The 13,008-nt window shown below is 49.2% G+C and overlaps 1 long non-coding RNA gene across 3 annotated transcripts in view; it reads right to left on the bottom strand.

Moving 5' to 3' along the window:
* Positions 1–12,692, bottom strand: part of LOC132001809 (uncharacterized) — a 32,409-nt gene extending 19,717 nt beyond the window's left edge. For 2 of the 3 annotated variants that reach the window (XR_009399683.1, XR_009399681.1), the window contains exons 1-2: positions 11,393–11,676; positions 2,493–2,553 (exon numbers count right to left, since the gene is read on the bottom strand). This is a non-coding gene — a long non-coding RNA (uncharacterized LOC132001809). Of the gene's footprint in view, positions 1–2,492; positions 2,554–11,392; positions 11,677–12,587 lie in introns of those variants that run through there. The other variant, XR_009399682.1, reaches the window with a different exon arrangement.
* Positions 12,693–13,008: the final 316 nt, after the last annotated feature.

The following is a 13,008-nucleotide window of genomic DNA, read 5'->3' as shown; positions in this document are numbered from 1 at the left end:
CTGAATCTCATTCTTTACACATTGAAACTATGATGAAAATGGCATGTTCAGAATGCCCCAGGGAAGGCTTCCCCACCCTGGCCAACTTCCTGAACAACTTGCAGAGCTTCCCCTAACAATGCCTTTCAGTCCTGCTGTGAGAATCTAGCATAACATCAACACAGCAAACAAATTGTTCAAACTGAAAAAGCGCATTCTTGTATCATCCTTAAATTAGTGCCCAAGCAATGTAAGACTTTCCAAACCACATTGATACTCAGCCTTGGGAGTTTGGGTTTTCCACAGCACTTTGGGGAGCCACTCAGAGCCCTAACTCTCAATGTTTCCACTTGATGTTCCTTGATTTGTTTATTTGTGCATTTAGTTATAATTCCAAAGAGTCAATGAAGATTTTCTCTGTGCACACACTATTGGGAAAAGTCTTGGGAGTGGAAGAGGAAAGTCAAAATCTTTTTAAAACAAGACCGGTGTCTACTAGATGTGATAGCTGCTGGTGTACCCTGAGGCAAAAGGAACAGCATATGCAAAGGCACAGGGACAGGAACAAAGCATGGAGTATCCAGAGAACTGGGCAGAATTCTCTGGCTAGGAATGAGCCTGGGAATATGGTGGGAGAAGAGACTAAGTGTGGGTTGAGACTAGATAGCTGAAGGGCCTTGAATGCCGCCCCAAGGAGCTTAGACTTCATCCTGCTATAACTGATAAGTCTCTGGAGCTAGTCTAGCAGGCTATTTGTTTCTGGAAAGAGAGCAAACCAAACAAATCCAGGAAAAGTCACCCATCCTGGATCAAATTTCTCTCTTCAGGTTTGCAGTCCTGATTTGCTTTAAACTTTTTGTTAATGTATTCCCTGACTCCCTGTACCTCAAACACCACCCCCAAAGGAAGGTATCTCAATCGACTAGTGATTATGGGCACAAATTTCTGATGCTTTGAGTTCAGCCCAATCACAACGTAGGCTGGACTAGAGTATTTTAGCATCTCCCAGATCTACTCCCAAATGGGACTCTATGGATGAGGCTCTGGGCCAGACCCAGAGAGGCGAGAGTGGGGGGCTTCTGTCTTCTGACCACCCTCTTGGAAACTGCTCCCAGTGATTTTCTTTGGGGGAATTTATACTCTTAATTCCCTCCATTCTCCACCCCATCATATCTGCCTGAAGACCAAGTCCAAAGTCATGAAGCTCACGTGAAAATGGCAGCTGTATACTTTTCAGCTACTTGGGATGCTTAATAAATGGACCAACTTGAAAGATAAAAGTCTCCTTGTCCCCAGAGGTATTTGGACAGCCATGCTCTGGAACGGTTTCTTTCAGGCTGTAGGGAATTGGAGTCTGACAGATGTGGATTCTCCTCCTCGTCTATTTCCAACCTCTGAGCCTCTGTTATCTCAGCTGTAAAATAACGATTATAATAATTCCTTCTTTAGAGGGTTTTTTAGGAAAAAAAACAAAAAACCAAACCAAAACAAAAAACGAGATCATGAAGTCATGTGGCCCAATGCCAGGTACTAGTATGTGATCAGGAAAAGCTGGCAATCATCACAGTTAGCGCGGGCATCCGCCAGTGGGTGAGCTTTGTGCTGCCAATGGTGAACCAGTCATCTATTTCTGCATAAGACCTCCCCCCGGGAACATGACATGGGAAAAGTCCTATAGGCAAAGAACTGGTCATCAATACCAATGAATATTACCCAATAAAGACCATCTAGCTGCAGGAGCCAAACTTCCCATTTTGCACAAGGAAAAGTAAATTCAGAGAGAGGAATCACAGGCCCAAATCCACTAAGTCCAGTAAGCTATAGAGAGATTCCTGATGAGACCTTAGGTCTCCTGGTGCTTCCTCCCATGTTCAGTAGTGTTCTTTTAATGTCTCTGTTTTCTGTTAAGAAGCAACATTCAGGACCTTCAATGATCCTATCTTCCTTACATATACTAACTCATTCAATCCTTACAGCAACCTCAGAAGGCTGATCTTATTGTTAATCTCCATTTTATGGATAAAAGAAGTGAGAGAGAAGTTAAGTTACTTACTCAAGCCTCACTTCCAGCCAGCAGTAAAGCCTAGATGTGAGCTTGGGCTTGAAAGCCTGGGTCCTTAACCACACACACATATACCAACCTTCCTAAAGTGAAAAAAAAAAGTGTATGGTGTCTCCTTCAGAGGAACCTACTTTCTAGAGGAGAGACAAAACCCCCAAGAGTGTGTAGTCACAGGCTTCAGGCCCCAGGAGAGCGAGAGAGGGAGGGTTTAACTCTGCAAGGTGAGGAGTGAGAAAACTAGGAAAGCTTCCTGGAGGAGGCGGCCTTTAGCCAGTTTCCAAAAGTGGCTTGTTTTCCTCTAAGCTGCTGAGCGTAGGGGTATTCCCTACAGATAGAAGCATCTTTGCTGAGATAGGCAGGTGGGAAGCGGCAGGTTTTCAGGGGCACCAGGGAGGCAGGAGGCCAGGACACCAGACATTAACTCAGTGTGTGAGAAGGACAAGTTACTTACCCTACAGAAACCTCAACTTCCTCTTCTGTAGAATGGGGATAATAATGCCTGCCTTGTGTACCTGTTTGAATATTAAATGAGATCATGTGTATATACTTCTCAACCCAGTGTTGTTCCTCTTTCTTTATTTACCTATTATAAAACTATTTGCCTCCGTAAAAATTTTTAATTGAGCTTATTTTTTTGCACTTATGCTCACAGTGGCATTAGTAATAATCCCGAGTGGGTTATTAGTCATTCATAATAATAATATAATTAATGATAATGTTAATTGCCATTGATGGAGGGCATTAAGTACTTAATATGTATAATCTATATTTATCTAATCTACTCCGAACCTATCTTAAAGATAAGTATCATTATCCCCATTTTTTCAGCGAGGTTAAGAAATTTACACAAAGGTCACTGGCTAGGAAGTAGCAGGACTGGTTTTCAGACCCAGGTCTGTCTGTCCAGAAAAATACCCGGCAAACAGAGAATGCCCTGTGTTTTGAGTTCATGTTGGTCTTGGCAATGTCCCTCAGCCTCTTTCTCAGAAAGAAAACAAACATTCAAAGAGGTTTGCTAACATGTTGGAACAAGAATGCCCTAGTGAGAGAGAGAAGGGGCCCGCTGAGGCAGGGAGATGCATCATATTTGGAGGGTGGGGTTGGGGGGGTGCCTCAACCCCTTCTCCCCAAGCCCAGAGGTCCTGAAGAGAGCCTAGCTTGAGCTGGAACCTTGAGCCGCCCAGAAGTCCTGGCATCTTGGCAGGTCACTGTGTGCCTTCTCAGGCTTCAGGTGGTTCTGGGAAGCTAGGGGTGTCCTGCCCACCAGTGGAGACGCCAGGACTGCCAAGGAGGCTGCCTGCTGGTAAACCAGCCCTTCCCCCCGCCGTGGGTGGCTCCCAGGCAGCAGGGAGTTAATCTGCTATCTGTTGGGAAGGCTTCCAGAAACCTTCCCGCCTGTGTTTGCTCAAGGCTGGGCTCTTCAGAAACTGAAACCAGCGGGACACCAGGCCCAGCCAGCCCTCATGGGATCCTGCCTGGGTTTACCTTCTATGGGGAAGGATCAGAGGGCTGGGCGGAGCAGAGTCTGGAGCCTGGGCCGCCTGCGGATGTGGCAGGCCTGGCTGCCTTCGGCCTGAGGAGGCCCTAAAACCCCCGCCCACGCCTCCACCACCAGTCGGGACCCGCTCCAGGGCCCCAGAGAAGCACACGGGCAGACAAGCCAGGGTGGCTGGAATTCCAGGCCTGCCCCTCACCACCTCTGAGACACTGAGTCAACCACTGAACTTCAGTTTCAGTTTCTTTAGCTGTGAAATGGGGGTAAATAATGCCTGGCCTTTGGATTCAGTAACCCATGTGCAGTAAACTAACACACAAGAAACGCTTGGTTTATGTCCCCCGGTTGCTGTCCCTGTTACTATTACTGCCGTTGTTGTGCCAGTGGGTCAGGCAGCCTACTTTGTGAGGTCGTAAACTCCCATCGCGCAAGGAAGTCCAGCACAAGTGGAGGGAGATGAGGAAAAAGACAAAAACAGGACAGGAAGGGATTCACGTGTGCATACCCACATACTGACCTGGTCATTTCAGAATCCCCTGGGAAACTCAAGCACCACCTCCGACCCACTGAATCAAAACCCCCAAAGGCAAGATTTTCCAAAAGTACAGTTTCATTTTATAAACCACTCATCTGGACCAATTATGTCTACATTTCTCACCTTCAAAAGACCCTAATGTTAAAAAACAAAACAAAACAAAAAAACCCTAATGTTATTCCCTCCCATCCTATCAATTAAAGAGGGTAAATTAGATTTGTTAAGTCATAATTAATTCATTTAGTCACTACATAAGTTATGGACCAAAGGCCCAGAGTTCATTCCACAAATAGTCATTCACTCAACAAATATTTAGTGTGTAACTACCATGTCCCAGGCCCAGTGCTGTGTCCTGGGGGGATGACGAAGGAGAAGGTGGACAAGACCTCTGTCCATCCCCCTGCACCCTCCAATGCCCCCCCCCAACCCCCCAATCCCCAGCGCTTCCCAGTCTGGCAAGGGAATGCAGAAAATGGATTCAAATACTGACATTGAAGCCAGGAGAATCCCACTGGGTAGAAGACACCAATATTCCGACAGTAAATAGATGTGGTTCCATCAATAGCAAATAATGTTGACATGTCATTATAGAGAAAGGTGGACGGCGGTCCTCGGCTGTGTGCACACATATGCGCCTGCACAAGAGATGGCATGATTATTTTTATGAAACCCAAAAGGTCCAGGGTCCTTGACTCCAGAACGGCTAAGTTCTTCTGAGGAAAGGAAGACCCTTTGGACTTAATTCCTGCTTATGTGGCCAGTCTCATGGCCTGGCCCACACATGAGGAACTCCTGGCCAGTGGCCCCAAACTCTGAGCAGAGTCGCTGAGAGCGTGGGCTCTGAAGCCAGGCTGCCTAGGGTTGAATCCCAGCTTGATTCCTTAGTGCTGTGCGATTGTGGGCAAGGTACTGTGAGAGCACAGGCACAGAGATGAGACCTCTGTGTGCCTGTGAATAACACCTGCTCACAGAGCTGTCCTGGGGATTACAGAGCAGGTACTGAAAGCCGTGGTAGGTGGGCATCGATTAATGAGCGGCTATTATTTTATGCTCCCTTTTGCCTTTGATGGTCTGTCTCTCTGCCTCAAGTACCCCCCTCCCTTTTTCCGTCTGGGGAGCACATAGTTGTGGGTGCCACGGCCCTCCTCTCTAGAGCCTTCCTTTCTTCCTTCAGCAGGCAGCGTGATGCTTTTTCATTTGGGTTCCTATAGTTCTTTATAGCAACCTCTCACACTGCAACTGTGTTTCTCATTGTCATTGAGGTCTTTTCCCTTCCTCTCTGGATTCTGGGTTTTGAAAAACAGGGGCTCCATTTTGTATCTTAAGGATTGTATTTATTTATTTGAGAGAGAGCGAGAATGAGAGAGACAGAGAGAGAGAGAGAGGAAGAGAGAGATTACAAGCAGGGAGGGGCAGAGGAGAGGGAGAAGCAGGCTCCCCACTGAGCAGGGAGCCAATCCCAGGACCCTGGGATCATGACCTGACCAGAAGGCAGACACTTAACTGACTGAGGCCACATCTTTTCATCTCTAGGGACAAGACGGTCCCTGGGATAGAATAAACTTGCCACTATCTGTTGAACTAACGAAGGATGGACAAGGGCTGGACGGACAGGCCCAGGATCAGAGAATTCTAATCTGCACTTGGGGGGTTCTGTTGGGAAAAGTGCTTTCTTGAGCTTCTGGCTGCTCATCTGGAAAGCAGATCTGATAATAACAATGCCTGTGTCTTGGGTTTGGGGGGATTAAACGAGGTGCATACAGGGCAACATTTGAGTATGAGCTCTAGAATCAGATTGTTTAAGTCCCAGCTCCACGACTCATAAGCTGCATGATGTCTGACACGTTTTTAACTGTGCTGTACCAGAGAAGACAGATCTCAAACCAAAAAGAACACATCGTTATTACGGGCCATTCAGAGAATTAAAGGAGACATTCTTTACAAAGTCACTGGTGCCTGGCATGGAGTAGGTTTTCAGTACATACATACTGGTTCCATCCACCCCCACTTTCTCCAACCCTGTAGGCCCTGGACTCTGAAAGCCCGAGACAGCTGTTCAAATGCCACATTTTGCTCTGAGTGACTAATGTCCCTTAAGCCGAGGTTGGAAAGCCGACTCCAGAACTAAGCTCACATTCAAGCACTGAATGAGATGCAGGGAATGTGGCTGTCCCATTTATTTAATTAATAAGGAAACTTGGGGGGAAAGGAGCAATTTAAAATCAACAAGCATGCCAAGGAAATTAAAAGGCAAGAGCTAGCCCACAATTTCATATGTGGGTTTCAAATGTCATGGGAACGGTCTCTTATGTAAAGACAGGAATAATGGGATCATCCAAACCCAAGCTAGTGTTTGACAAACTGTAAGACCAACGACTGGCACTCTGTTTGGGGAGCAAGCAGTGTACCACACTGTCACAATTCTCAAATTTCCTACTGCTTTATCATAGCATTTTTGAATAAACTCATTATTCAAAATTCTCCAGTGGTTACATGCCTGCTACTAAGCCAAAGGGTGTGGAAGAGAATCCCATTGCATGGCCACACCAATGGCCCCAAAGCTGCTTCGGTTGGTGGGACTTAGAAGAGGCTGACATGAGTGAGGGCGGCCAGGCCCTCGGAAACTGGGGTTGTCGGTGGTCCAGTCAGCCAGGACTTGGCCGTTGAGTTTAGAGAGGCAAGAGGAGAGGACAGGAGTCCCACGTGAAGTATAGGGTCTCAGCAGACTTGTGGGATGAGCTACACGGTGGGGTGGGGGAGGGCAGGAATCTTACTAGCAAAGCCAACTGCCTGCCAAGTAGGGTGTGGGTCCGATTCTGCAGAAAAGAGAGAATTACAACTGTTTTAACCTCCAGCCTCTAAGGATTGGGAAGAAAGTGGGGACAGGGGTCACAGAGGAGACAAGTCCACTCCCTATTCCCTGAGCACACTCCACCTGCATATTCTACCCTGATCTCTCTTAACCTAAGCCTACGTCTCCAGACCTTGAGCCCAAGTCAGGCACCTGCTCCAAAAACTCTCTCCTGATCTCTCCAATTAGAGAAAGAATCTCTCTCTTCTTCCCCATACACCTGAGGAAATTTGGGTCTCCATTTTAACACTTCTTCCAGTTCTTTATGACATGTCCGCCACCCTCCTTCATTCTTTTTTCCTCTTATTTTCCTCTTTTTAAATAGCTTTAAGTGGTGCCATTGGCTTGCAATAACCTGCACATATTTGAGGTGCACCATTCCACAGGTAGGGACCTGAGAACCATTGGCATCACCAAGATAGTGAACATGTCCATCACCCCAAAGGTTTCCTCACAGCTCCCTTCTCCAAACCAACACCCAGCTGCTTTCTGTCTCTGTAGATTGGTTTGCATGTCCCATAGTTTTATACAAATGGAAGGACAGAGTATGTACACTTTTTGGAGTGGTTTCACTCCGTGAGCATCATTATGTTGAGATGCATTTATGTGCATTTATGTGATCTCCACTCCTCTCTGAAATGTGGGCTTCTCTGAGGAGAAACAGGCCAGAGCCTAGAGCTCGATGCTGGGCACAAAGGAAGACCCATGGTGGGAGACACTGTGGTGTGATGGACAGATCTCTCTGGACTTGGTATCAGAGTACGCACAGATCTCATGCCTAGAGTCATGCCCATACTTGACCAGCTGGGTAGCCGGGAGCGAGTCACTTATAATCTGAGCCTCAGTTTCCTTATTTGTAAATCAGGCTGATGCTAAACCTCTCCACTCCAGGGAGAGCTCTGTGAGACTCCACTGAGCCCAGAGATAAAGTGCTCTGTAAACTGTGAAAGGTCAGTCCTGGGCCAGGATTAGGCCTGAATCAAGCCAGCCGCACACTGGGAACGCCCCCGCTCCCAGGGCTATTTAAAGGCCTGCGTGGATTTCTTTCTGGGGAAGCTGCACAGACTGGCAATTCCTCACAGAAATGGCCAGTAAAGGTTATGGCTGGTGGACTTTGAGCCTGGCCCAGTCACCAAAATCTCAAGGATTCTTTTCCCTCCCACTCCTGGCTTCCTCTGCAAAGGCTGTGTTTATTGACAAGGTCGCCCTCCCTCCAGAGAGCTGCACGTGACCATGACCGGAGGGTCCCTCCTTTGGCCTGGAGCCTGAAGATAAGGACAGCCCATCTGCTGGGGGTTCCGAGGCCTAAAGAAACGGGAACTGAGCAGAGGAGGGGAGCAGGGGGCAGCCTGCCAGGCCTGGCCGCAGCTTCCTTTGGCCAGGACTGACAGAGAGGGGTGAGGTGGGGAGGGAGAGAAGGAAATGGTTGTCTCAGGTTGGAAGCTGACTTGACCTATAAAATCACACCAGATTTGAAGACACTTCCTATGTCACCCCTCCCCCTGCAATACCGCCATCATGAACTGAATTTCTTATTCGCTGCTGCTAAGGGAAGAGAGGCGCCGGCAGCTGCTAGGGCTGCCAGGATGGAGACTCCACTCAGCTAGCCTGGCTTAGGGAAGCCACAGGGCTGTCATCAAGTAGAGCTACCTTCTGCTGAATATCTTCTCTGTGTCAGGCATTAAATTTTCTCTATGCTTTACAGGGTAACCTTCAAAGCCATACGGCGGGGGGGGGGGGGGGGGGGGGGGGGGGGTTGGTGCTTCCTCTCATTTTACAGCTGATGAAGGTGAAATCATGGGTCCAAGGCCACCTAGGACATGAGCCAGGATTTGAACTCAGTGATGTCTGACGACAGAATCCATGTTCTTTTGAGAATTTGAGGATGACGATTCTCAAGGAATGAACTTAAATAAATTATTTCCTGATCATGCTCTGTGAAAGTGTCCCTGTTATAAAGACCTACAGTGGAGGTTGGTGTCTAGAAGGTTCTGAGAAATCTTAGGGCAAAGGAACTTAGTTTTTTTTTTTTTCCCCACCAAAAATTTCCCATATTAAATTGATCACCAATCTTTTTCCTATAAAACATCTCTTCAAGTTCCTCAGAACAAGTGCTCCTCAAAGCCTTGTGTGAGAATCACAGCTGAGTCAGAACCGGAAGGGATTACAGGGATTATCCACCTTACTCGAATGAGTGCATGAACAACACCTTTTATTAACATCTCCAGCTTTGAGAGACTTACTACCTGCAAAGACAGATTGCTCTGTTCTTGCACCCATGCGGTGGTTCGAACAGCACTGACAGACAGAAGGAGATTGCAAGCTATGTACATAATTCAAGATTTCCCAGAACCTACAGGGGAAAAAAAAAAAGTGAAAAAAGAACAGGCAAAATTCACTTTAATAACATCTAATTGATTAACCCAGTGGATCTAAAAATAGTATTTCAACATGGTGTCAGTAAGAAAGTGGTTAATGGGATATGTTTTTCTTTGTTAAAAGAAGTCTTTGAAATCCAGACTAGCCCCATTTCAGGGGTTCGAAGGCCATGTCTAGCTAGTGTCTAGCGTGTTGGATGGCACAGGGTTAAAAGAGTCTTCTTTTAGGCCAAGCAAAACTCTTCCTGCTTGGGCCTCAGATTCAAGGGCTTGGCCTAAGGATACAGAACTTCACCACCCCCCTCCCCACCAAGATGAGGTCTGTTTTGGCTACTTATTTGTACATGCGTTTCAAGGATCCCCATCATGGAGCTTAATCCCCTGGCAGTGGTCTGCTCAGGTCTGTCTCCCCCTTTCAGAAGGCTTTCCAAACTTCAAACTGCTCTACAAATAAAAGGCCTTGTTCTCCTAACTCCTAGGAGGACAGCCTTAGAGTCACCCAGGAGTTTTAGTGGTCTCATTACATGGTTATGTTAAATTGATCCCACAGGCAGCTGCTGATACTGTGTCTGGCCCAGAGCTACTCCTTTCTGTTCCCTGGGCCTCAGTTTCCCTGTCTGTCAAAGTTCAGATTTCTATGATTCTGACCCATTCTGCCTCTTCTTATCCACACCCCTCTTTGCCTACATACTAAATTTCCCTTGAAACTAGGTCTTAATGTAGAGTTCAGGAAACAGTCATATCCTCCCAGATACCATCATAATAAGCATCTTTTGAAAATTTCTCATGTCTCAGGCACTGTGCTAAGAGCCTTATAAATAGCATCTCATTTAATCCTCTTCACACCTGACTGAACTCAACACTAGCATGATCCCCTTTTACAATTGCAGAAACTGAGGCATCAAGCGGCTGAGTCATAGGTCCCACACCCAATAAAGGGAACAGCTGGAAATTCCAGCCCAGGGGCCTTCTCCGGGTTCCCGAACCCAGGCTGGGAACGCAGGCCCAGACCATGGACCTGAGTGAGGCCCAGGTCTCAGACTGCGACAGAGGGAACAAGGGCCCAGGGTAACAACAACAACAACAACTACAAAAGTTTTTTGCTTTTATTGTTGTTGCTGCTGCGAAAACCCACCGAGTGTCCTCCTCCTGTTTGGCCGAGGAAGGAAATACTGTTATACTTCCCTTGCTAAGGAAATCCTACTCTTCACAAGTCAACTTTCGTCCCATCCCCTTGACCTTTCAGGAAAGGGCCCGCGACCCCTGGAAAGGCTCTGGAGGAGACCTGAGGAGCTCAGCATGCCCTGTCTAGGGCAGGGGTATTTTTAGCTCAGGCTGCACTGTTTACAAGGAAGCCAGTCCCCTGAGCCTGCCCTCTCCCTCCAGGCCCCACCCGCCACGGGCTCCTCCGGGCCCTTCCTCCCTCCCTCCTGGAGGCTCCTTCCCCACCATCTCTGTCAGCGTGTGGGCTCCATCAGCACACGGGTGCCCTGTCACGACCACCCCGGGAGATGACTGAGCAAAGCCACGGCCCTGGGCACCGACAGCCTTCTGGAAGGGCCAGCTGTGACCTGGCACTGCAGAAAGACAAGAAGCTGCCACCGGTTGAGAAAAGGCCTGGGCAGCTGGCGCCTGACTGGAAATCCTATAAATGGGTTCAGCCCTGCTGCCAGCACTACGGTGTGCCAGGTGCTCTTTGCTGTGACAGGTCGCTGACCCTCCTTGGCCTCCCTCGGTGCAGCTGGAGCGCAAGGAGGGCTCGAGGAGGGGCTCTGCCTGCTGAGCCTCCTCTGCTGTTAGGCGCCAATCCTTGCGCCTGCCCTGTGGAGGTGGCGGCAGGTGTTAAACAGGGGAATGGTGGAAAAGCCCACGCTCACAGTGGGCATGCGAGCCACGGCGGCCTCGGTAATAATCTCCATCTCTCCAGCACTTCACTCGGTGTCTGGCAACAAGGCGGTTCTCCACCGAGGGAGGCTTCCTTTTATTCCCATAGCTCTGCGTTCTCTCACGTCTAAGTCTGTACAGAACAGCTCCTCCAACCCTGCCCTTTTTAAAGTTTTCAGTCCTCTTGCCCAACCCGGCACCCCTGTACCTGCTGCGGCTCAAGAGTCTTCCAGCAGAAGTTCCTTCTCTGAGTCACCATCCTAGGGCTTTCAGGGCAGGCTGCCCACCTGTCCCCTCACCCCACTGGCTCTTCAGACCCTGGGCCTGGCCCAGGAAGTGTGTCTTCTCAGGGTCTGCCCCTAAGGTAGCAGAGCTGGGAGGGGGAGCTCCACCCCGGAAGCCCAGTCTCTGCCCAGGCTTCCCCAGAGGTGGGTGTGGAGACTACCAGGCCTCCAGGCTCTCCTCCTGAGGGCATGCTGGGCTTCTCCAGCAGGTGCAAGAGATCCAGGGATTGGAGGCAATTAAGTTCCTACCATGAATCCTCCTCCCGCCTCCTCCGCTCCCCCTCCTGTGTCCCACTTCCCCTCTCCAGACCCTTCCCTTCCTCTCCTCCTCTTCCTCATACCCAGCCTCCTCCTCCTTGCTCTCCCTCACAGTTGTGCTTTTGGCCCAGGTGACAGCCTACTGTATTCCCAAGGGGAAGGACCAGTGACGAGGTGGGGCACAGACTTGTCTCTGAAGCCTTATACCTCTCCTTCTCCGAGTCCTTCCACAAAGATGCCCTGAGCCATCTGGTGTGCCAACAAGGCGCCGGTGCTAACCCCGGGGGCCAGGTAGCACCCCTGGTTTGGGGCAAGTTGCATATTAAAATGTACCTTCTCTACTGTCTCAAGATCCTGCATTCACACTTTTTCCAGTGTGGTTTTACTGTCCTACAATGCATTACCTTAACCTTAAGGAGAAGCTGACACTCTTGGAGAATGTCATTATGGAAAGAGAACGTCATTACGGAAAGAGGCGTCCCTCCTTCTCTCCCCATGCCCCGCTCCCTAGACAAAAGAAAGGGCATGTTTCACTGAACAAAAGCCTGAGTGTAGGACTTGGTTTAGGCAAGAGTGGATGGCAGGAGAGGAGGCTGCAGATGGATACGGGACAAATCATGCCGGTGGCCCCTGCTGGGAGCCATTGTTCCCCACCATGGTGCGTCAGGACCTGACTGCAGCCGGGGTGTGGCCGGGCTGGAAAAGGGACAGAAAGAACAGCAGCAGGGAGACTTCCTGGGAAACTGTGGCCACGCTTCTTGCCCCACTGAACCCCCTCAATCCCTAATCCCTGACCTCAGAGACCTGTGGGGAGGTGCTCATTCCCAACTCTCTGCCCCACCCACCCTGTTTCTTACTCACTGGGTGGCCTTTGACAAGTCCCTTAGCTTCCGTGGCTGGATTCTTCTCATCTTTAAATCAGAGAAAGTGTGTGTGTGAGTGTGTGTGTGCGTGTCTCAGCACACACACACAGACGCACGTACGCACGCGCACATACACCCACCAAGGGTTGTTATGAAGCTTAAATAAATAAGACCACGGAAGGAAGTCCTTTGGAAAGCACAGGCTGTTCTCTATCTCCCCTTGGCCTGGGCCGCTATTCCCATTCCCCAAGGGGAAATCCTCTTCCGGAAAGTGCTATGCACACTGGCATGGGGGCTGGGGGGGAGGCGGGGGGGCTCCAACAGACACCAGATCTCTCCCTTTCCACATTCGGGTTGACTTCCAGCCCAACTGCTGTTGGCTTGTGGACGGATGGGCGGCTCCCTGGGACGTGTCTCGT

This window comes from Mustela nigripes, chromosome 14 (assembly GCF_022355385.1).
Source record: "Mustela nigripes isolate SB6536 chromosome 14, MUSNIG.SB6536, whole genome shotgun sequence".
NCBI lineage: Eukaryota > Metazoa > Chordata > Mammalia > Carnivora > Mustelidae > Mustela > Mustela nigripes.
The sequence above is the reverse complement of the archived record's forward strand: the minus strand, read 5'-3'. Positions and strand labels throughout refer to the sequence as shown.